The 21,232-nt window shown below is 43.4% G+C and overlaps 1 protein-coding gene and 1 pseudogene across 3 annotated transcripts in view; one reads left to right on the forward strand and one right to left on the reverse strand.

The window, feature by feature from the left end:
* Positions 1 to 2,389: 2,389 nt before the first annotated feature.
* On the reverse strand, positions 2,390 to 6,327 carry LOC121552107 (annotated as a pseudogene).
* Positions 6,328 to 20,044: 13,717 nt separating this feature from the next.
* The window catches only part of grm1a (glutamate receptor, metabotropic 1a), a 66,355-nt gene continuing 65,167 nt past the window's right edge, over positions 20,045 to 21,232 (forward strand). For all 3 annotated transcript variants that reach the window (XM_041865426.2, XM_041865424.2, XM_041865427.2), the window contains exon 1: positions 20,045 to 20,358. The gene's annotated coding sequence lies outside the window, so the exon portion shown is untranslated. The remainder of the gene's footprint in view (positions 20,359 to 21,232) is intronic.

A 21,232-nucleotide genomic window follows, 5' to 3' on the forward strand; every position in this document is an offset into this window, starting at 1 on the left:
CACTTTTTTTGGTTGCGCCGTTGAAGGCTATTTCATGGTACTGCGTTGTATATTTCCATCGGCTTTAAAGGGATGAGTTTGACCATATATGGTTAATTAGGGGCGTTTTAAAAATAGCCAAGGTCGTGCATGAGCAATGAGGCTGAAAGGATAGGTGGGAGCTGGACAGCCCGCCGTGCCCCTTTGTGGATAACGACTTCCATTGTTAGGGCGGAGAAACATGTATCTTGTCAGTATATCCATAATCTTTGATAAATCACACTTTTTCTATGTGTACGATCTTTCTAAATTCCTTTCGTAAGTAGTATTTTATAATCGTTTCCACGCAACATTGATAAATGAGAACCGTGGAAACAGACTAGAGATGTGAAGATTAAGTTAGAAGTCTGGTCAAAAAGAGTATGACATTGTATGACATTGTTGCCGCCCCATAGCATTGAATGCAAGGGAAGACAGCAAGCATTTGGCCTCCCTTTATATATTTTTGAAGAAAGTAATAGCCAGTCAGGATTGAGCTAAACTGAGTGAGCTCAGCTGTGAATGGTCGTGGCGCACCAAAAAAAGTGTCAAGGGAAGCCCGTTTGGATTTGGCTTCAGACCAATCAATTCAGAAGCCAAACATCATTGACAGAAAAATACTTGAATTGTTGCATCTCGTTGTGTCATTGTCCTCCAGTGTCTAGCTAGCTAAAATCTGCCCTTTTCTAAATTGTGTATCCATGTGAGCCGGTTCATGTTACTACATGATTGAGCAAAAATGCATGCAAGCCCAGTAGTAAAGGACGTAGGAAGGAATATGCCCTGCTGCAAATCTGTTACTGTAATTATGAGCATTCAAGTGAAAATGTAATTTAACCTTTCTGTTTTTTTACCCGGTAAATTGACTGAGAACACATTCTCATTTACAGAAACAACCTGGTGAACAGTTACAGGGGAGAGGGGGGATGAATGAGCCAATTGGAAGCTGAGGGTGATTAGGTGGCCATGATGGTATGAGGGCCAGACTGGGAATTTAGCCAGGACACTGGGGTTAACACCCCTACTCTGATGATAAGTGCCATGTGATCTTTAGTAATAATTATAATAATTAGTCATTTAGCAGACGCTCTTATCCAGAGCGACGTACAGGAGCAATTAGGGTTAAGTGCCTTGCTCAAGGGCACATCGACAGATTTGTCACCTAGTCGGCTCAGGGATTTGAACCAGCAACCTTTCGGTTACTGGCACAACGCTCTTAACCACTAAGCTACCTGCCGCCCAACAGAGTGTCAGGACACCCATTTAATGTCCCATTTGAAAGACAGCACCCAACACAGGGCAATGTCCCCAATCACTGTCCTGGGGCATTGGGACATATTTCTTTTTAGACCAAAGGAAAGAGTGCCTCCTCCTGGCCCTCCGACACCACTTCCAGCATCATCTGGTCTCTCATCCAGGGACCGACCAGGACCAACCCTGCTTCCTTCAGAGGCAAGCAGGCAGTGGGATGCAGTGTGGTATGCTGCTGGCAATGGACTGATCTTGCCACAATGTCTTATGTGATCTCATTGTCCATGTTTTCTTGCAAGTGTTAATGAGTGAACTAACATTTTTCTCCTGATTGAGCATGTTCATATGTACTTTTAATGATCAAATAAATCAAATCAAACAGCTTGTCTGATTCACTGAAGCTTCATGGTGCTGATAGAAAAACAAACGGAATACATAGCGCTATACGAGCACAACGAAGATCATGAAAGGTGGTATTAAAGACCATTTTTATTAAATGGCAACAGAATCACATGCACCTTGTGTGACTTCTCTCCCTTTGTTTCAGTTTTGTGTTATGGTCCGATTCTGGTCCAACCCACCCAGAGAGCAGACTTGTCCTTCAGATTCATTTCATGGAGGACGATTTCTGTAAATTGAAAATGGGTTTAAGAGTGACCAGGGACTTGCAAAATTCATTAAAGTGCTAGCATAACTCTCTGTTATGCAAAAAATTGTGCGATATGGCAAACAACTTGCTCAGCCCATGGATATGAGTGAAAAACAAGAAAATATGTTTATTTCTTTCTCTGTATGGTCAGTATCTCACAGAAAATAACTAAATAAAACTGCAACTATCGCATGTTTCTCTCTCCAAGAAAATCATGTTACCAAAATAGGGGTACGATTTAAACAACACCAAATCATGCGAGGTAAATTGTTAAACAATACTGATTTACACCTTCTATTGACACATTGCAGGTCAAGAATCCTACTGGAACCGTGTGTCAAGCAGGTCAAGTGTTATTTCATACATTAAGACTCTTAACACGGCCATATAACACGGGTCAGTCTTTTTCAATGAAAAAAATTAATGTAACATCAAAACCTAAATTAAATTAGACAGTGTAGCTAACAGAGGTTAGGTAATGTGTTGCTCTTGGAGTTTCAAGACGGAGAGGAGGGATCTGTCTCTGGCTGTGCACATGGACGGCAGTGGAACGGCCTCCTCCTGCGCTCAACTGTGTTGTAGCGGCACTTCCTCAGGTGGTCAGACATACTGGAGACTTCGGCGAACCGCCACTCATTAACGGGGCTAAAGGCTGTGCTGAATCTCCACACCTGCCCGAACAGAACAGGTAAGAAAGCATTGGTAAAACAGGAGAGTTCAATCCAGTCAAGCTAACATTTAAAGGGGTATAGGGTAAGGAAATCAACATCAGTGCTATTGTACATACAAAAAGGCCTATATGGTGGCAGTGGCCCTTTAAAATCCTAGACTGGGGATGCAAATCCTCACATGGGGGTTATAAATATGGTTTTATACAACGGGTGGGTCTAATCCTGAATGCTGATTGGTTAAAACCACATTCCAGCCGGTGTCTATTCCACAAGTTATCACCTGACTGCGCAATCCACTGTCTCATCAGCCCTGCCAGGCAATTTATAAACATGATCTCCACTATAAAAAGCATCTAGATATTATCTCACATTTCTTTTAAACTAACATTTAGTTTTCAACAGCGGAGATTTGTATAAACCTTGCTGTCTGTCTCTCCTACATTCGCAACATTGTTACAATATTCAAATTCGATCTCCAGCTGTTGCATAGTAATGAACGTCCCGGGAGTCCGGGATGAGAAAGACAGGCAGTCGAAATCATGAATCAGCATAATTTTTTGGAAACAGGTAAAACGAAACAAAGTGCAGCTAGTTTGCAGTCTCCAGCTTCAGTTTGAAGTGATTGTGTTAGCTGTGTTGTTGGCTAGCTCCTCTGAACAACAGTGTCCTGATGCGAGAGCACATTTTCTATGCCAGGTGAAATCGTGACTCATTATCTCATTGTTATGGGATGTATCCAAATAAATGTCACTAGCAAACAGCTTAAACAAATTCAAATGCAGCTACTTTGTTGTTATTCTGGCTACACTGTTTGACGTGACCGTAAATTAGCCATAATTGGCTAGCTAGCAAGGGATGAGAACGTTGCCAGCCAGTATGGCAATAGAACATTTAGAACGAACGACTGGGTCGCGTCCATAGATACAGAATAAAAATACTTAACGACTGGGTTGCGTCTCTGGCAACCGAACTGATTGAACGAACGACCGGCCGGCTTGGGTAGCAACCCTAGATTTGTGTCGGGACTATATCTTGTGGAAGGATGAAATAGTATGAATAAATTAATCAAAATAAAGTTTCTAATGAAAATATGTAAATCATTATTTGAATATGTTGGTAACCCGTTGTATTAAAGTGATAATGCCCTCGAAGCCGGTGTTTGGAGGATATATTGGCACAGTTTGCTGGCCCTCGACTTTGTCTCGGGCCTAACAACACCCGTGCCAACATAGCCTCCAGACACGGCTTCTTGGGCATTATCAATGAAATAAACTATAATAATGGCGGTCCAAAAGGCAAACTTTTGCACATCTTACACATACTGTAAGAGTAACGAGTTGACATCACCTGGTGGCACAGTGTCAGCCAACAAATGTGAGTTTCTTACCCTGTCTTTGATCTGCCATGAGAAAGTGCCGTTTGGGTACTGCCTTCTCTCCCACCGTAGTTCCACTATTACCCGGGACTGCAGCAGACTAGCACACACGTCCCTCATGGTCCGCGACACCATGGACAGCTGGCACAGGCTGAAGCCATCCAGGAAGTGGGCCACATGCTGCAACACCTCAAAGGGAAGCCCACTGAACTGGTCTGATTGGGACTCGCCCAACGGTTCCCTCCCAACAGGGCTGGGCTTCACCCCGAATGACCTAAGGTTCAGGCTATGGATGACCTTTGACCCCTGGGATGAGGGGCAGAACCTGCACTGAGAGTAGGTGCAGCCGTAGTAGGCCAGGGGACAGCGGTGCTCCATCCAGCCGTTGAGGCCGTGGGAGGAGTACTCGTCCCTGCGGAATAGCTGGCCACAAATGAAGGAAAACATTTACTGGAGCCGATTACATGGGATGTTCCAGATCTGTGGAACCTCCTCTAGAACCAGGTCCAGGCGGAAAGGTGCGGAAGGGGCTGGGATAGGAGAGTTGTGGCGCATAGTCACAGGCAGCTGCCGACGCCACGTCGCCAACCCTCGTGCTGGTCACCAAGATGACCGCTGGGAAGGTGAAGGTCTGTGTCCGATGTTGACATGGAATCCGTCCACATAGGTAGTGTCGGAGATCCTGGGGCACTTGTGGGACTCCTTCAGGCAGAAGAGGATGATCAGGTGATCAGGTCAATCTACCCCAGGCCTATGGGGTCGTCCTCCTGCTCCAGGTCTGACGTATCCACTGCCTTGTCCTCCATTTTGGGTTTAAACCTAACCCGGACACTCCGTCCGTTGGACAGAGCAAACTGGCCCAAGCCTCTGAGCAACTGGTGGTTCTGGAACTTCCTCTCCAGCCCCTTTCCTCTAGGACCACATGACTGGCCCTGTGTGCAATACCCTGGTGGATTTGCAGGGGTGGTGCTAGTCGAGTTGCTGGGTGAGACTGGGGCTGCTGTGGCTGTGACTGAGAACCTGAGGGCCCTTGAGGCACAGGTGGAGGATTCATGTCATCTTGCACCTTGACTGGGCAAACTGCTTCACTGGAAGACCAACTGGTTCCAGGCTGATGCTGGTCTACTGAGTGTGAACCCAAGGCCTGCTCCCCTGGTCTCTTCTGGGAGCCTTATCCACTCAAACAACCCTTAGCTCTGTTCGTCCAGCCCCTCAACACTCCTCGAAGCCACACCTGAAAGCTCCATCCACGTCGCCATCTGCAACGACCTCCATAGCAACCTCACTGTCAGTTCCGCTGACCACTCTGAGCTCGCCGACTGATGACCCTGCCTCAGCATCTTTCATCTCAACATTCATCAAGTCCGCAGCTTCCGATTGGTGGAAGCTGCCGTTAAGCTCTGCTTGCGGGTGAGAGGGGGCTCCTATGATTGGGTCTGTATATTTGACTGTGTTGCCGAGGTCGCCCAGGACTGTGACCAGGCTCCTCCTCAGCTGGACCGCACTCCTTCACATCCAAACCCTCAGCTACAGGACCTTTGACCTCCAGCCTGTTGTGAAGCAGCAGCTCCTCATTCCTGTCACTGCTGTTCTCCATTTCCTGAGGCTCCATCACTGCTCCTCTGTTGATGTTGATGCGTTGCTCTGTGCTGTTGTCAGCACTGCTGAGGACGTCCAACGCTGCGGCAAGGCTCCGAGCCGTCTCCACCGTGGCCTCACACAGCTTGCTATACCGCTCCTCGTTCAAACCGTTTATACCATTAGCATTTTTTATCCTTCGCTGAGCTCAGTGGTGGTGACTGGGATGTCAATGGTGGTGATGACTGTGTCGTCAATGGTGGTGGTGACTGTGTCCCCAATGGTGGTGATGACTGTGTCGTCAAGGGTGGTGACTGCGTCGTCAACGACGATGACGAATCAGAAATGGCAGCTATATGGTCAGCCACCACTGGCACAGCTGAGTCCGAAGCAGTGTCCTTTTCACTCTCGCTCTCTACGGCGACAACGGGTGGCTTTCTCTCGACCGTGGGCGCCATGGGGGACTCGATCAGCGTGTGCTGGTCCTGCAGGGCCAGCTCCATGTCCAGCTGCTCTGTCTCCTCCACCCCCCAGCTCAAGCTCTTGTATGACGTGTAATCCAAGCAGCTGATAGACCACCTGTTCCACTCCATGGTGCAGCACACCACACCCGCTGGGCACACCTCCAGGTGCGCGGGCATCCGGGTCTGCATCAGAGTGGCAGGGCAGCCAAAACCACTGTTCAGGCAGGGCACTCTCTCCAGGGGGTAGGAGATACCAGGTTCAGGACTGGTCATGCACCTCTGACTCAGGCAGGTCACACAGTGGATATATTGCTGCTCCATCTTTAAGAGGGCAGGGAGGGTATTTAGAGTGCTGTAAGGTGGAGCTGGGAGTGGTGGTGGTGGGACCAGGAGGGTCCGCAGCTCTGTGAGGGAAAATACACAGGACTTAATTTAATTGAGTTTTGATGCATACAATACAAGTGAAGACATTACAATACAGTCAATACAAGAAGTATTCAAATGGAATTATGAGCTTTTTTTCAACACAAGTAATTTGGGTGAAAATGTACCAAAATGCAGCAATTTATTGTCAGAATCATGCAAGTAGCAACAGTATATCAAATAACAATTTGGATAGGAAAGTGGTCTGTCTAGCTCAGTTCAATACGTAAGCTAAAGAGCAAGCTAGTTTAGCTATGTTGAGTCATTGTAACACCAAATAAATAGTCTAATAACAACTTGACTGACCAGCTAGATAGCTACTTAGCATATATTAGCCGCTAGTTAGCCAGATTTGTCAACAAAGGAAAACAAGCTGAAGCTAGCTAGCAAATTAGCAATGTTCAGCTTGATAAACCCAAAGCAAACCTAACGAATGAAGGAATACTATTTGAGGGACTGATTTCATAGACTGGCCATGCTGACGTTGAGATTCAATGTAATTCATTGTTGAGATTAACTGTAGACAACTCCTAACAAGAAGACAGGGTCGCAGTATTAGTCGTGACGAAAGAGCCACCAACTTTCAGCTGTCCCATGAACAACTCAACAAGAAACTTCTATTCTTGGCTACCTACAGTACCGTGGCATTGATGTGACCCGATTGTTCAAACTCCACGACTATAGAAACATAGCTACTTTTCGGTTTATCTTACAGTGTTACAACTGGATATAAACTTGTTTCTATACATTTTTCCTATTTTCTTTCAATCAACCTCCTTTTGCCTTGTGTGCCTTTGTCGTATATGAAGATTATGACTTTGTTAATGTTTCTAAGTGGAACCTGAGAGGATGTTTATTTTAGTGTCAGAGGGAATTGTTTTAGGGTGACGCCACATACAACCGACAGGAAGTGTGTGTTGTGGACAGGGGATTGGACAGTAGAGGGAGCCACCCATATCTTGGGAAGATTATATATACTGGGTAAAAACGAAGAAGAGGTTAGAGCGGCCATTGCAATCTGGGACGCCGTTCTCCGGGTGATCTTGACACCTGTAAACTCATGCTGAAATCTTGTGATATGAATAAAACGTATGATCAAGGTTCAGTATGAGCGGACTCCTTTGTTTGACAGCAATAATTACCAGCATTGACTCGATACTACACCTTCTAAACTGAGAGCAGGGGCATATTCATTATGCCGATTGTGTTGCAAAACGTTTCTTAAACTGAAGCAAACGGAACGAAAAGGACCTACCTGAATTTGTCCAATAGAAACTCTTGTTTTAGGAACATTTTGCAACTGTTTGGACTAATGATTACAGGTCGTCACTAGTTACGACAGCCACAAAGTCAATTTTTGTTTACATTAATGTTTACGAAATAGCCAATTTTAACTTTGTGTCTATGGTAACTAGTGGAAACCTCCAAAGAGAGATGTGAGTTCCCATTGGACAATGAATGTCATGTGGGTCAGTGTTCTTTCCTTTTTCTTGTTTGGCCTGTGAAGTTTTCCTTAAACTATTTCACCACTAAGTAGTCATATGCCATATGTCCATAACACATTTTGATATTAGCTAGGTAGTAATGAGATTCGTAATTAGCAACTTGAAATTAGGAACTTGTATCATTTAGCTGAGACGCTAGTTGATGTCGTCATCACGCAGCAGTCACGTAATGATAAAATCGTCAACATCCGATTCGGGAACAGGCATGGCTCATTGCAGTGTAGCTAATGGACGGATCGAAATTTACAGAATGGTCACCTGGAGGAAAATGGAGGAGGGTCATGCTTTTTCAATTTCAGTCAAGGGGAGGGTTTAGTATTTTTTTTTCAATCTAGTCCAGGGGAGGGTCATGTAATTTGTAATTGATGACATTTCAATATTTCTCAGTGTTTTAGAATGAGTTGCTTATTAGGCTATATATTCATGTGTGCCAGATGCAGCCTCATCTCTGGTGCGGCCCCTCATCTCTGGTGTAGCCCCTCATTTCTGATGCAGTGTGCCTATATACATTTACATTTACATTTTAGACATTTAGCAGACGCTCTTATCCAGAGCGACTTACAGTTAGTGAGTGCATAATTATTATAATTTTTTCATACATTTTTCATATATATATATATATTTTTCATATATGCTATTTATTGTGGTCTCAATCAAATTATCCATAGCCTATAGGCTATAGACTACGAAGTGCATGCTCTGAGAAGCACAGAGCAAAGTTATATTTCTAAGATAGCTGCTGGGATGGTGTAAATAAAATTAGGCTGCATTACACACTGCAATGGATATTCCAACTCTGAGCCCCCACCTGCTCTGCTCTTGCCGATCAAAAACATTTTTGTGTGCTGCTTAACCAATGGCTGTGCTGTGCCGTAGCGGTGGCAGATCAGGAGGAGAATCAAAGGTTTCTTCCAACAATTATTTTTGGTTAGGCCCAGTCCAAAAAATGCATGAGGACTAACCTATAGCCTACGTTCTGTACAGTTTGAGAAGGAGAGCGCAAAGATGAGAAGGAGGACCGGAGGTCAACTTTGACAGCTGCTATTACTATAATGTATTTTAGTAAAAACAATATGTTTCTTGCCCATGATGTATTAATCAGAGTTATTGACCTCACAATAAGCCAGATTGTAGTAATTTACATTGTGGTGCTGAAACCTGAAGCAGCAGCCGTGGCACAATCAATCGGAAATGGACAGCTCATGGTGCTGAAAGTAGGCAAATTCTAGTAGGCATAATAGATTTGTCGGTCAATTCCTCCACCTACCATGCACTCTTTAAATAGCCTACCTCCATGTCAATGAAGGGTTGTTAAGTTAAAACTAAGACTTGAATGGAGGGGGTATGAGAGGGTATGCCATAGGCATACCTTTTATTAAAGAAAATGGCAAAAAGCACAGGCATTGTTAGCTTAAGATTTTGATGAAAATAAAACTGATCCGATTATATTAAGTGCTCTATAACAGCGCTTTGGTCCACGTTGCTTTATGCTAGAAACAAGCTGTAAAATACCAGGAAAAGGCGTGACTCCGATGCATATGGGGATATCATTGTTTAATTTCTTTGACATTCAGAGGCTGACTTTGCTTGGGAAGTAATCTAATTCTGTTACTGTCAATTGATTAAGATATTCACTTTCTGTACAATAGAAACAACCCAGACAGCTTTTAGGGAAACTCTCGCTGGGTTAAGCCACGGAAGAAGAGTAGCCAGCATTTGAAGCTTACATTTTTCTGTGTCGGTAGGCCTACTCTGTCTGGGGTGGAAAGGTAGGCCTAACTTTTGAAAGTACCATGCTCATATTCCTAATGATGTCTCAAATTAAATTATTTGCTAACAGGGACAGTTTCCTTGCAAACGAGACACACTGATTTGGCATTGGAGAAATATGATGAGATGAACACATAGGCCTATCTCTCTGTCCATTCTTAGCCTGTAATTTTTGTAATTTGTGTGGAATTAAAAAATATGTAAAATTACGTAGAATTGCATGACATTTTTATAAAAGTCAATTTTTTCTTGGACCTGCAAATACGATTGTAGAGTCATGCATTGCTTTTACTATAAAATAGATATTTCCACCCCTACTCTTGTCCACGGTGGTCTGCGAACCCACAACCTTCTGGTCCGCAGCCCTGTGCGATATCAAAATTCCCATGTTGTTATGTAATGCTTAATGGATGAAGAACAGTTTCTAAAACATCATATCTAAGGCTCAAGTCTGTCCAAGAAGTGAGGTTGAATGGTAGACGTGTTCTCTGCTATCCACTTTGTTTTAATTATTATTTTGGGTATAGGGGAGGGTCACTAGTTTTCTTTTAGAAGCATTCAGGGAGGGTTTATATAAAATATATTTTGCTGAAGGGAGGTCCGAATTTCTCCATATAACCCTTATTATAAATAACGTTCAGAGAGGAAGAGGCGAAGCGAGAGGCCCAACTCAACCAAAAATATGTCTTCTCCAGCAGGTGGTGTTGTTTTGTTTTTTCGCTCACCAAGCGAGTTTTTGCATGGAGGTCAATGAGAAAGTGTCGAAATTTGGTCAACAAAAAAATGTAATGGCTTATCTGCTACTTGAGGTTTATTTGCTTAGGTTCCTATGAGTTTACTGATATAAGTAGGACACGTGACATCCTGGCAACTTTGTGAAAATACATTTTATATCGGAGTTGTCTCGTGATGGCTATGCATATTTCATGACATGAAGCTAGTAACATAGCATTTCTCGCCATTGAATGCAGGCGGTTGGCGTCAACAACCCTCATCGAATATTCCAAAATGTATTAAAATAATGAGATGTATCCACCAATCCAAAGAAAGGAATATGCGGGAGCTTGACAATTTGCCGTGCCGCTTTGTGGACAACAACTCCCATTATTAGGGCGGAGAGACAAGTATCTTGTCAGTATATCCATAATCTTTGTATAGAGTCATTTGTTAGTACAGTGATCAATTGTAACAAATTAATAATAATGCATGTCGAAATATAAACCTATTGATAAAATAAAAAAGAAAGGCTAGACCCACACCTATGAATGCAGTCTTGAGAATGAATCTGCCTCTCCTAAACGTTAGCTAGCCAATTCAGCAAAGCCAGCACCACAATCGCAGACCTTCAAAGTCAAATTGCTGTACAGAATAGCCTATTGCAGTTTTTTATTAGCTATTATCTCTATCATCTTTTGTTTTGTTTACTACTGGTATTCCAGACCACGTGATAAGTAGACTCCACCTCCAGGGAAGGAATTTTCATCAGAGAGCTAGCTAGCTATGAATCTCTCTGCCTGTAAGTTATTGCATAACTACAACCTAGCTTTGTATTTTAGGTATATTGATATAATATGACTGATTATTGTTTTAATAGACTTTACCATTACAGAAACAATGCACCCTCAGTAGCCAAAGGAAAAATCTGAAGTTGACCTAGCTATTGTGGGAAGTAGTACGACTGCTGTTAGCTCAAGGGATGTAGCTCTCTTTAACGCCCATCTTGTCACCCAGTATTTTAAGCTCCTTGATGTGACCCTAGACTCCTACAATTTTATAGCTAAAACCCAGACAGATCTACAGTGAGGGAAAAAAGTATTTGATCCCCTGCTGATTTTGTACGTTTGCCCACTGACAAAGAAATGATCAGTCTATAATTTTAATGGTAGGTTTATTTGAACAGTGAGAGACTGAATAACAACAAAAAAATCCAGAAAAACGCATGTCAAAAATGTTATAAATTGATTTGCATTTTAATGAGGGAAATAAGTATTTGACCCCCTCTCAATCAGAAAGATTTCTGGCTCCCAGGTGTCTTTTATACAGGTAACGAGCTGAGATTAGGAGCACATTCTTAAAGGGAGTGCTCCTAATATCAGCTTGTTACCTGTATAAAAGACACCTGTCCACAGAAGCAATCAATCAATCAGATTCCAAACTCTCCACCATGGCCAAGACCAAAGAGCTCTCCAAGGATGTCAGGGACAAGATTTTAGACCTACACAAGGCTGGAATGGGCTACAAGACCATCGCCAAGCAGCTTAGTGAGAAGGTGACAACAGTTGGTGCGATTATTCGCAAATGAAAGAAACACAAAATAACTGTCAATCTCCCTCGGCCTGGGGCTCCATGCAAGATCTCACCTCGTGGAGTTGCAATGATCATGAGAATGGTGAGGAATCAGCCCAGAACTACACGGGAGGATCTTGTCAATGATCTCAAGGCAGCTGGGACCATAGTCACCAAGAAAACAATTGGTAACACACTACGCTGTGAAGGACTGAAATCCTGCAGCGCCCGCAAGGTCCCCCTGCTCAAGAAAGCACATATACAGGCCCATCTGAAGTTTGCCAATGAACATCTGAATGATTCAGAGGAGAACTGGGTGAAAGTGTTGTGGTCAGATGAGACCAAAATGGAGCTCTTTGGCATCAACTCAACTCGCCGTGTTTGGAGGAGGAGGAATGCTGCCTATGACCCCAAGAACACCATCCCCACCGTCAAACATGGAGGTGGAAACATTATGCTTTGGGGGTGTTTTTCTGCTAAAGGGACAGGACAACTTCACCGCATCAAAGGGACGATGGACGGCGCCATGTACTGTCAAATATTGGGTGAGAACCTCCTTCCCTCAGCCAGGGCATTGAAAATGGGTCATGGATGGGTATTCCAGCATGACAATGACCCAAAACACGGCCAAGGCAACAAAGGAGAGGCTCAAGAAGAAGCACATTAAGGTCCTGGAGTGGCCTAGCCAGTCTCCAGACCTTAATCCCATAGAAAATATGTGGAGAAAGCTGAAGGTTCGAGTTGCCAAATGTCAGGCTCGACACCTTAATGACTTGGAGAAGATCTGCAAAGAGGAGTGGGACAAAATCCCTCCTGAGATGTGTGAAAACCTGGTGGCCAACTACAAGAAAAGTCTGACCTCTGTGATTGCCAACAAGGGTTTTGCCACCAAGTACTAAGTCATGTTTTGCAGAGGGGTCAAATACTTATTTCCCTCATTAAAATGCAAATCAATTTATAACATTTTTGACATGCGTTTTTCTGGATTTTTCTGTTGTTATTCTGTCTCTCACTGTTCAAATAAACCTACCATTAAAAGTATAGACTGATCATGTCTTTGTCAGTGGGCAAACGTACAAAATCAGCAGGGGATCAAATACTTTTCTCTCACTGTATAGCTGTGAAGGATGTTGTCTCCAGATGGGCAGAGATCAAGCAGACCAGGGCACATTTTCACTGATGGTCTGCTACAATGCTGCAGCAGATGCAATACCACCCAGCATCATCTGCAAAGGGTCGGCCCAAAGTTATTTGACTCAGCTTACCCTGATGAATTTTTCCACTGGACTAAAAGATTTTCAAAAGGTGGCAAAATAAAACATTTATACTTTGCCGTGAAGGGCCTTCCTCTTGTGCTGATTGTCAAAGGAGAGACAGATCTGCTTGACTCTTATATTATCAATGAAGCGTACAGAGACAGTCATATTGTTCTGTATCTACCTGCCACCTGACGTTCCCCCTTTCCTGCAGCCACTAACCATGGAATCCTTTGGGCTCTTCAAGGCAGTTTTCCAGGGATGCTTGTGACATCCTCTCCTTATAGGGTTTTTGTCCATAGGCACATGGTTGCCAAAGTGTTGAAGCAGACGTATGATGCTTTTGAGACTGAGTGGACCGTAAGGATGGGTTCAGGAGGACAGGTATCTTTCAAATTGACCCACGTGTCATGGCTGGGTCAGTGTGGTGTGGGAGGGAAGAGATGAGGCCTGAGGTCTGATGTCAAATCTGATGTCAAACTGGTGCTGCCTGGATCGTCCCTGCCAGTTTCTATGCCAACAGAGTCTGTTGTGAAGCGAGAGGAGATATTAGAAGTAGTGCTTAACAAAGAGGAGGAAATTAAGGAGGAGGAGTTGATTGTTGTGTCAGACATATCCTCAGTAAGACCTTCATGTCACAGACTCCGGTGAGGTGAGGAGACAGAACTGCACAAAAATGTTAAATAATGCCAATAGTCAATGTTAGATGATAATTATCAAGGAAAGCCTATCGAGTGGGAGGGCAAAGGGGCAGGTGCTCAGGCACAGGTAGACCCCTATCTGTGCATGTGCCTGGTTTACAGTGTGGTCTAAATAAAGTAATGTTGGATCTTTGATTGAAATTCAAGTAGACCTATTCAATAAAATGACATTTTCTAAATCTCAATTCACTCGATAAGCTATGATGACGTATCCTCTTTAGTGCCCTATAAACTCTTCATAATAGTTCGGATGGGCCATCAATCTCATTGCAGAAAGAAATAACAAGTGTAACTTTGATGGATGGGTGTAGACTCGCCGTTTAAAGCCAGTTCCAGATGTCACTGATGACGTCAGGCCGAACATGAAGGATTGTCCTCTTAAAAAGGTGAAAGATTGATTGATAGGCCTTCACTTCACACCAGGACATTAAACGGCAACATAGCCTATGACTTGTTTTGAGATCAGACCATTTGTCACAAGTCGGGTCTAGATAGTGACATCAATATTGTTTTATTTAGAGGGATAAAACAATAGCCTACCAAGGCCACAAAAAAGAATGTGTGGCAAGAAGATGACATTACTTCACAGTTATGCATTCACTTGATGTAGGCAGTCTTAGCTATTGTCCTTGGACATTTGCCCATATGTTGCTATGTTGCAGAGACCGCATGTAAGCTATTTTCAGGTGGACCGTTCTTAATAATAGGAGCTGTATCTGGACTACGTCAGCCTTTAACCTCAAAGGAACTCGCCACGAAAAACACTGAGGTCCCCCCAAGCACCTACTCCACGATGTCTCCCTCCCTATCCCTCATAATGTCACTGTTAGTCTGGATTAATATCAGCTCTACGACCCTGGGGCAGCAGCGGTGGCAGTGTCATAGCGTCTAGTCTCCATAAATGTTTATTTGTGTTGTGGAGCGTAGGGCGGACCTGACTCACAGCTCGACCCTATCAAGCACAGAGAAGCGGCGGCCATACCCCGGGGTACGGGTGACCGGGTCGCATCTGTCTGGGGTCTGCGTGGGATGCTCCCGCGGGTTGTAGACTCACTCAGTTGGCATCGTCATTGGTGACCGAGAACCACATTTTTTCACTGTAGGCTAAAAATTTAAATAGCCTAATAAAAGTTAGCCTACTTCGTAAACTTGGTCGAGGAAAAACATAGACCTAGAGTGCTTTTTCATAATTAATAGCAAGCCTAAAACTATCTGACTGTAGCCTATTTGATGATTAGGCATAGTACTTTATCAGTAAAAACTTGTACATTTTCATGACATTTATTATTTAGGCTAAACGCCTGTCAAATTGTGAGACCTATGATGACTTTGTATCAGTGTCTGTGTGTGTAGGCCTACAGGCTGGTTGAAGCTATTTTGATTTGATTTTATTAGGATCCCTATTAGTCGACGCCAATGGCGACAGCTAGTTTTACTGGGGTCCGACACAACGAAAAAGACATTACAGACAAAATACAATTGACATACATTGAAGAACATGAACATGTAGTGTGCATGTGTGCATCTATCAGTTGCACACAGTGTAGGCCTACATGTCAGTACATACTGTACACACAACAAGTAGGTCACATGGGGGTGAGGCATTGTGCTGTAAGGTGTTGCTTTATTAGTTTTTTGAAACCAGGTTTGCTGTTCACTTGCGCTATATGAGATGGAAGGGAGTTCCATGCAATCATGGCTCTGTATAATACCGTTTCCTTGAATTTGTTCTGGACATGGGGACTGTGTCTGGTGTGGTATGGGTGTGTGTCAGTGCTGTGTGTAAGTTGACTACGCAAAGAATGTGGTATTTCCAACACATTCATGTTGCTTATAAAAACAAGAAGTCATGCAGTCAGTCTTTCTTTAACTCTTGGCCAAGAGAGACTGGCATGCATAGTATTGATATAACCACAAGAGGGCGAAATTGTGTCATAAACGATTCTTTGCTCTCAGACGTTCAGAAAGTTATTTGGCGAACACCAGAGGGCAGTCAAAAAGAAGGTGTATTGAGGTAGCTGTCGTTGGTGCTGAAACTGTCCAATTCACATGAGGTCATGGCTAGAAGGGATCCAGCTTTTGTCAAATTAACATCAAACCTTAACCTAATTCTCCTAACCTGCTATGCTAATTATTCTAACCTGCTGTGTAAATTATCCTAACCTGCTACTAAGAGACAAATATGTATGACCAATTCATGATGCCTGAAACTAATTTGAATCTGTGGATAAGAGTAGGGTTTTTTCTTCTGTTGCAGTAGGCTATACAGTGCCTTGACTTTTTCCACATTTGTTGTGTTACAGACTGAATTTAAAATGGATTTTAAAACATTGTCACTGGCCTACACACAATAGCCCATAAGTGGAATTATGTTTTTTGATTTTTTTTACAAATTAATTTAAAATGAAAATTGGAAATATCTTTAGTCAATAAGTATTCAGCCCCTTTGTTATGGCAAGCCTAAATAAGTTCAGGAGTAAAAATGTGGCTTAACGAGTCGCATAATAAGTTGCATGGACTCACTCTGTGTGCAATAATAGAGTTTAACATGATTTTTGAATGACTACCTCATCGCTGTACCCCACACATACAATTATCTATAAGGTCCCTCAGTCGAGCAGTGAATTTCAAACACAGATTCAACGACAAAGACCAGGGAGGTTTTCCAATGCATCGCAAAGAAGGGCACCTATTGGTAGATGGGTAAAAAAATATATATATATTAATTACACTTTGGATGGTGTATCAATACACCCTGTCACTACAAAGATACAGGCGTCCTTCCTAACTCTGTTGCCAGAGAGGAAGGAAACCGCTCAGGGATTTCAGTTTAATGGCTGTGATAGGAAAAAAATGAGGACAGATCAGCAACATTGTAGTTAATCCACAATACTAACCTAATTGACATTGTGAAAAGAAGAAAGCCTGTACAGAATAAAAAATATTCCAAAACATGCATTCTGTTTGCAACAAGGCACTAAAGTAATAATGCAAAAAATGTGGCAAAGCAATTCACTTTTTGTCCTGAATGTTATGTTTGGGGCAAATCCAATACAACACATTACTGAGGACCACTCTCCATATTTTCCAGCATAGTGGTGGCTGCATCATGTTATGGGTATACTTGTAATCAATAAGGACTGGGGAGTTTTTCAGTCTAAAAAATAAACAGAATGGAGCTAAGCATAGGCAAAATCCTAGAGGAAAACCTGGTTCAGTCTGCTTTCCACCAGACACTGGGAGATGAATTCACATTTCAGAAGGACAATAACCTTAAACACAAGGCCAAATCTACACTGGAGTTGCTTACCAAGAAGACAATTAATGTTCCAGAGTGGCCGAGTTACAGTTTTGACTTAAATCTCCTTGAAAATCTATGGCAAGACTTGAAAATGGTTGTTTAGCAATGATCAACAACCAATTTGATAGAGCTTGAATAATTTTGGGTAAGCTCTTAGAGACTTACCCAGAAATACTTACAGCTGTAATCGCTGCCAAAGGTGATTCTAACATGTATTGACCTAGGTGTGTGAATACTTATGTAAATGAGATACACGACAGGACCTAAAGTATGTGGATACCTGCTCGTCGAACATCTCATTCCAATGTCATGGGCATTAATATGGAGTTGGTCCCCCCTTTGCTGCTATAACAGCCTCCACTCTTCTGGGAAGTCTTTCCACTAGATGTTGGAACATTGCTGCGGAGACCTGCTTCCATTCAGCCACAAGGGCATTAGTGAGGTCAGGTACTGATGTTGGGTGATTAGGCCTGGCTCGCATTCAGCATTCTAATTCATCCCAAAGGTGTTTGATGGGGTTGAGGTCAGGGCTCTGTGCAGGCCAGTCAAGTTCTTCCACACTGATCTCAACAAACCATTTCTGTATGGACCTCGCTTTGTGCACGGGGGCATTGTCATGTTGAAACTGTTTCGCCAAACTGTTGCCACAAGGTTGGAAGCACATAATCATCTAAAATGTCATTGTATGCTGTACTGTTAAGATTTCCCTTCACTGGAACTAAGGGGCCTAGCCCGAACCATGAAAAACAGCCCCAGACCATTATTCCTCCTCCTCCAAACTTTACAGTTGTCACTCTGCATTCGGGCAGGTAGCGCTCTCCTGGCATCCACCAAACCCAGATTAGTCCGTCGGACTACCAGATGGTGAAACGTGATTCATCACTCCAGAGAACGCGTTTCCACTGCTCCAGAGTCCAATGGCGGCAAGCTTTACACCACTCCATTCGACGCTTGGCATTGCGCATGGTGATCTTAGGCTTGTGTGTGGCTGCTCGGCCATGGAAACCCATTTCATGAAGCTCCCGACGAACAATTCTTGTGCTGACGTTGCCTCCAGAGGAAGTTTGGAACTCGGTAGTGAGTGTTGCAACCGAGGACAGACGATTTTAAGCGCTTCAGCACTTGGCGGTTCTGTGAGCTTGTGTGGCCTACCACTTCGCCGCTGAGCTGTTGCAGCTCTAGCAGGATAGAAATTTGACAAACTGACTTGTTGGAAAGGTGGCATCCTATGACGGTGCCACGTTGAAAGTCACTGAGCTCTTCAGTAAGGCCATTCTACTGCCAATGTCTATGGCGATTGCATGGCTGTGTGCTTGATTTTATACACCTGTCAGCAACGGGTGTGGCTGAAATAGTCAAATCCACTCATTTGAAGGGGTGTCCACATGCTTTTGTATATATTGTGTATTTCTGTATTTCATTTTCAATACATTTTCAGAAATGTCTATGAACATGTTTTCACTGTAATTATGGGGTATTATGTGCATATATTTAAACCATTTTGAATTCAGGCTGTAACACAACAACATGTGGAATAAGTCAAGGGGCACTGTATTTTTCCATCAAGCAAAATGAATTCAAGTCAATGTCAATTGATTTCTGATTGAGGGGGGTTGCACTAGGCCTATATTGCTTTGTGGTTCATCTAAAGTGACTCAGGCTGTCTTGACTGTTAGGCTAACGGGATATGGTTGAGGGGGACAGTCACTGTGTGATAGTGACTTATACAGTTATTCTTGTGTGTTTTCTGACGGTTCTGTCTGGTCTATAGCGTCCAGTCTCCTAAATCCCTTTGACTCTTCTCAGTAGGCTATCAAAGAGTCAGGCTACATATAGGATAACAACGCATGACATCCGTTCCTAATAAGTTACGGTGTGTGTGTGTAATAGTGTATGTGTGACAGTGTGAGAGAGATTTGTTCGTCTCGATTCTATCTATCTATCTCTCTCTCAGACACACACACACACACATAATTACGCTTGCTCTCCTTGTTCACACTCCACAGGGCGCGTCAGGAAGACGTCCTAGTGTGCTCGCCGGTTGTTTACTTATTAAACGCCTGCTGCTGCTGCTGGCTCCCCGCGTGCCCACGCAAAGCAACCCTCTCTAGCTTTGTGGACTCCTTATTCGTTTTTCTTGTTTTTCCACAAGCAGTTTGATATATGTCGCCCAACCCCATTTCTTGGTGAAGAGAATATGGCACAGATAATATGGCACAGAAATAACCCAATTCTAAACCAAGCACTCCTCCACGATTTGGAAGACTTTCGCCTTTGCAAAATAACACTGTTGACCTTTGCCAATTAATTCAATCTATATCTTCTACTTTACTGTAGCCCTACAAGTAAGGTCTTCAACTTCAACTATAGGTGGGAAGACCATAGGTTTTTCAACCGTTGAGGTGCTTCGTTAAAATATCACTATTTGGATTTAAGTCAGACAGGCCAGTCGGAATATCTGGCATCCATCCCGTGCCCTCCGTTTTTAGAGGTCATATAGTGGATCAGAAGACATATAGCCTATAGGCAGATTAGCTAGGGTGAACCAGGACTAAGTACAATGTTGGACTCTCAATCCTTAATAAGAAAAGTAACATTTGATTGATGATTCCTCCATTATCTGGTCAACCATTGACAAAATAAATCAATGTATTCTCACACTGAGTGTTGTTGCTGTGAGACGGGTCCCGTTGAGGCATGGGGTAATGGACCGGATCACAATGCTGTAGACAAACAACATCTATATCAGCTGTCTAAGCGGCTTGCGCGCTGCTTAACTCTCCAATGCGGCACCACTCAGGTTGAGGCTGATTAACCCTCGCATGAAGAATGACACGACTATCTAAGAATAAGTTACCTGTAGTGTGGTTTTAAACGCCTACAATTTTGCCCTATTAAGACTGCAGCTTTTATGACCCGGATTTTGAAATGTGGTGACAAACTGGCAAAGAGAGAATGGAGATGAAGCCGAGGAGGGGTGGGGGGCTCTCGTGATCTCACTGAAGAGAGAAAAAAACGCCCGCTCGAGCGATACAAACTCAACTATCACAGCCAAGGACCACGCGGCACAGAAGACCGAGCAAGGCACGCGATATGTCTCGCAGATTCAGGTACGTCCCAAGTTCTTCCCCGAATTCATTTATGAGAGAAGAGATGTGAAGGCTAGAGCAGATGTCGGTTTTGATATGCTCGTGACACCGGCAGATAAAGTCTAAGGAGTGCGTATTGGCTTCTCCACCTTGTAATCATCCTTTTTCGATAATGGCATTTCATTGAATGTTTTGATTCAGGCCACGGAGGGTTGTGAGTGATGCATTCGGATGGTTGAGAGTGGAAAATATTGCATGCTGCGCATTGGATCGTATAGTGCATGATAGCCTATATGTTAGCCTATACCAAGAGGCAGTGTCTTGGAAATTCGATTTATGCTCAATTATAATTCCACACCACTCAGTGCAACGATCTCCAAAGCTCCATGTCATCAGACTGGGTATCAAGGATTTGTTCAGTAGTGTCTAATAAAAGGAATATACATTGCCATTGATTGGTTTAGGAACTCAGTGAGATACTTTCTCGACCGTGGAAATACCAGCACATAGCTCCAGTAGCCTACATAGGTTATCAGTAGCACCTACCTGTACGAAGGCGTTTCCTCAGTAATTGGCTGAGTTAGTGAGTGAGCTCTCCAGGGTGCTGAAATGTGCTTCTTGGCAGCTCGGGTTTCTCAATGGACGGTGGGAGCGATGCCATACGCTCTGGAGAGAGGGGGTGTGGGGGGATGGACATAATTGCCCCTTGTGGAATTAATAATAGTATATATAATTGAATCGAATTCTCGTTTTCTGTTATGCAGTCCATAATGTTTGCAAAGGGGTAAGGTATTAGCCTTATTTCTAGAAGGAATGTTGTGTTGGCCTACAGGCTATGAACCTCGTCAATCCAAGAACATCCTCCTGTTCATTGTGAGGGCCACCATTATTTTCA

Source organism: Coregonus clupeaformis, chromosome 36 (genome assembly GCF_020615455.1).
Source record: "Coregonus clupeaformis isolate EN_2021a chromosome 36, ASM2061545v1, whole genome shotgun sequence".
NCBI classification, from domain to species: domain Eukaryota; kingdom Metazoa; phylum Chordata; class Actinopteri; order Salmoniformes; family Salmonidae; genus Coregonus; species Coregonus clupeaformis.